Source organism: Arachis duranensis, chromosome 6, assembly GCF_000817695.3.
Source record: "Arachis duranensis cultivar V14167 chromosome 6, aradu.V14167.gnm2.J7QH, whole genome shotgun sequence".
Classification (NCBI taxonomy): domain Eukaryota; kingdom Viridiplantae; phylum Streptophyta; class Magnoliopsida; order Fabales; family Fabaceae; genus Arachis; species Arachis duranensis.
In genome coordinates, this window is record NC_029777.3 from 74,611,813 (window position 1) to 74,615,758 (window position 3,946).

At 39.0% G+C, this 3,946-nt stretch overlaps 1 pseudogene; it reads right to left on the reverse strand.

The window, feature by feature from the left end:
• Nucleotides 1–1,857: 1,857 nt before the first annotated feature.
• Nucleotides 1,858–3,727, reverse strand: LOC107494120 (serine/threonine-protein kinase BIK1-like; annotated as a pseudogene).
• Nucleotides 3,728–3,946: the final 219 nt, after the last annotated feature.

The window sequence follows — 3,946 nt, forward strand, 5'->3', positions numbered from 1 at the left end:
TATATTTTTCTGCTCGTTCCTGTACTTCGTCTAAGGAGGTCGGGTACTTTTTTGATATAGACTGGCTAAAAGGTCCCTCTCGTAGGCCGTTGATGAGTCCCATAATGGCGGCCTCTGTTGGTAAACTTTGTATGTCCATGCACGTTTTGTTGAATCTCTCCATGTAGTTGCGGAGGCTCTCCCGATCTCCTTGTTTGATCCCTAGTAAGTTGGGGGCGTGCTTGGCCTTATCTTTCTGAATGGAGAATCTGGCTAGGAATTTTTTAACTAGGTCATCAAAGCTTGAGATGGACTTTGGGGGTAGGTTGTCGAACCATCGGATTGCTGTCTTTGTGAGAGTTGTTGGAAAGGCTTTACAACAAACAGCATCTGGGGCGTCGGTAAGGTACATTCTGCTTCTGAAGTTGCTGAGGTGGTGGTTGGGGTCCGTGGTGCCATCATACAGGGTCATATCCAGGAGTTTGAAGTCTTTTGGAATTTTGGTTTTCATGATTTCCCTAGTGAACGGGTCTTGCTCTTTGCGTGAATTTTCTTCGAGATTGGCCCGAGGGGCTCTTAATTTAAGATCAGCTTCCAATTGCTGTAGTTTTTCTTCCAATTCTCGACGTCACCACACCTCTCTTTGTAGATCTTTTCCGATTTCTCGTTGTTGTTGGGTTTCTTTTTGAAGTTTCCCTAGGCGGTCTAGGAGCGCTTCTGTTGCCCCCAAATTTGGTGAGTCTTTGTCCTTGTTGGTTTCCGGGGTATCTTGCAGTGTGACATCCGCATTCTTGTGTGGTGTTCTATCTTCCAGACCTGAATCATGGTCGTTGTCATGGTCGTCCGTCATGGTGATGGGATGACTTCCAGGTCACCGGCAACGGCGCCAATGTTCCGAGGGTTACCTGAAACTGGAGGTCGATCTCGGACAAGATCTTCCGTACTGGTCATAGCTGGTGTGTCCAGCAGGTGGATGACAGCCGGAGCTGGTACGTCCGACTTGTTGGACTGATGGTGCTGCTGATCCTCTGTCACCGAAGGGTGGGGGGTACCTACAAGGGACTCCGATGCTTAAGTTAGCAAGGGTATTAAGCAGGTTTTATGTAGAATCAGAGTATGAGTTATACTTGGGTGCTCCAGTGTATTTATAATGATGAGACGTGACCTTTTGGATAAGATACGTTAGTTATCTTATCTTATCTTTATCTTTGAGTTGAGGTCAGCGTATCTTCAATGGAACTGCCTTTATCTCTATAGGCTTGGGTTGCCCTAGGATTTGGATCGTGTTCCTCTATTTGGGCTCTTTACTGGGCTCTCCTGTCGATTTGGCCGAGCTCTTTGAGAAGAGGTCGGCTAGTCGGACCTAAGGAGGTCGGTCGCTTTTATCGCCAATCATCCCGGGTCAGGTAACTCGACCCAGGGTATGAACAGTTATGTAGCCTAGGTTCCTTTTGTGTTTGTCAGCATTAGACTGGGGTCTGATAACATGTAGAAAATTCAACCTGTTTTTTTATTAGTCATGAACACATATATATACAACTTTTGATATGAAACTATATCAAATATTTTCTATCTTAAAAAGCATAATTTATGATCCTAACAAATTAGAATGCAAAATTTTCTATCCTAGTAAAGATATACATGAGAGTACTCTTGGAGTATTGTATTTATACTTAAATTATATAAATATTATTAATATAATATTTCGATGTACATCTAAATTATCCATTAATAGTCTATGCCCTGTGGTTGCTTTTAATCTTGTCAAACAAAATTTTGGAATGAAGTTGATTTGGAAAGAAATGATGGAATGTAAGAAATACTTCATTTTTTTCTATAACTGATAACAAGGAAACAAAATCTGTACAGCAACAAAATCTATACAGCAACAAGGAAACTACCTTCTCCATTTAAAGATTCATTGTTACTTCTTCTATGTTGTTTTGAACTAATTCTACTAGATCTTGCACTATTACCATTCGTTTTAACTGTTTGATGTTGAGATTTTTCCACTCCACTTGTTATTGTGTCTTGAGAATCCTTGAGTTGCTCCAAGGATCTTACAACCTCATCCATGGTAGGCCTGAATGGAATCCATGACTTGTGAGATTTTTCTTTTGCTGATGAGTAATGGAAATCAACCAAATTATGCTCCCCTGTTGGTCTGTTCTTATCTAGTGCGCGTTTCCCTACTATAATTTCTAGCAGTACAACGCCAAAACTATATACATCACTCGTCTTTGTTTAGTGACCTTGAAAGAAGAATACAATGAAAAATAGGTCACAAACACATCATCTTATTTAACTTTAAAAATGAATATAAGATTGAAGTACCTGTGGATATTAATGCAGTAGCAGCATAGCCAAATGTTCCCATTATCCTCGTAGGGACATGGCTCTTGTCACCTACTGGTCCATCCTTTGCCAATCCAAAATCAGAGAGTTTTGCATGATAACTCTGTCATTTAATTTACACAAATGAATTATTTCGGAAATCAAGTATGAATAGTAATCTGTATACTTGTAAGGTGAATGTGATTTACCTACCGAATCATGCAAGATGTTAGAAGTCTTGAAATCTCGGTATATTACATCTAGTTGGTCGATGTGTAGAAATACAAGGCCCTTAGCTACATCAAGTGTGATATTCATGCGTATGTTCCAAGAAAGCGGGCGAACATAAGAAGCTCCTGTGCCAAAAAAGGCACATCAGATCTTGAGCTGTTTAAGGTGCTAATAACTAATTAGTGATAAAGAAACTTGATTTACTCCCAAACAAATGGTTATCTAAATTGCCTTTAGTAAAAAACTCATACACCAAAATCCGGTGATCATCTTCTAAGCTGTAACCTATGAGTTTCACAAGATTAGGATGATCTAGCTGACCCAAGTAGTTGATTTCTGTCTTCAATTATATTAGGAAGCTAATTAGTCACAAGATTATTAAGCTAAACAAGTTATTAAAATGAGACTGACCAGCCATTCACTATGTCCTTGTGTGCTCCCTTGATTTAGCCTCTTCACCGTAATGACGAGTTCGGTGTTCGGTTTTGTGGGTTCAAGAGTGTGCTCGTCCATCCACCCCTTAAATACATAGCCAAAGCCATCTTCACCAACCACACTATCTGGACGAAAGTTCCTTATGGCGATTCTTAGTTCAATGAAGCTGAAGTTCTTTAAATTGGTGGATAGTAGAATCTCGCCCTCTGTCAGTGCACTTAAACCCTTCTCTTCTGAAAATATGTGTATTAGCATTCAAGAACACAAAGTGATCCAATATATAGTAATAGTATTATTATTACTATCACTTACCATCGCATGGAGGGTGCTCAGCTTTGATCCTGGCACTAAAACAGTTACCCGTGATAGAAACACACCTCAAGAACACACAAGCAGCACAGAACGAGAGCTTTAATTTGAAAGGGAAGAAAAGCTAATCCGCAAATGCAAGTATGAATGCTATGACTTCTTTCACATGATTATTAATTTATTACATGTCTAACCATGCCATTCTTTTATACCCAGCTGTCACACATTAAAAAAATAGAAAAAGAAATAGTTGGTGATCTGATGGTTTGGATGGTGTGAATGGTGTTTGTGTTTTTAATAAGACCATCGAGAAGGACAAAAGGGTTGTTGACCTGGTGGCCGCTAGTTTTGTTAGCTTGGATTTGGTTTCCTTTGATCCTTTCTTTCTCACTGTCTCCTTCACTCTCACATTCGTGTATGGCTGCAACCCATTCCACATCGTTATTCAATCTCACTTTTCATATTTCAATGCCATATTGGATTATCAGCTAACACAACTAAGTCAATGACACACGTTTGTGTCTTCCTTTTTTTATGTTTTATTCTTATTTCTTTACCAGATATGTTAGACCGCCATTAAAATTAAAATTTATTGTTTATTCATCAAATAAAAAAATATTAAAAGATTATTAAAATTTATTATATTTATTATTAATTA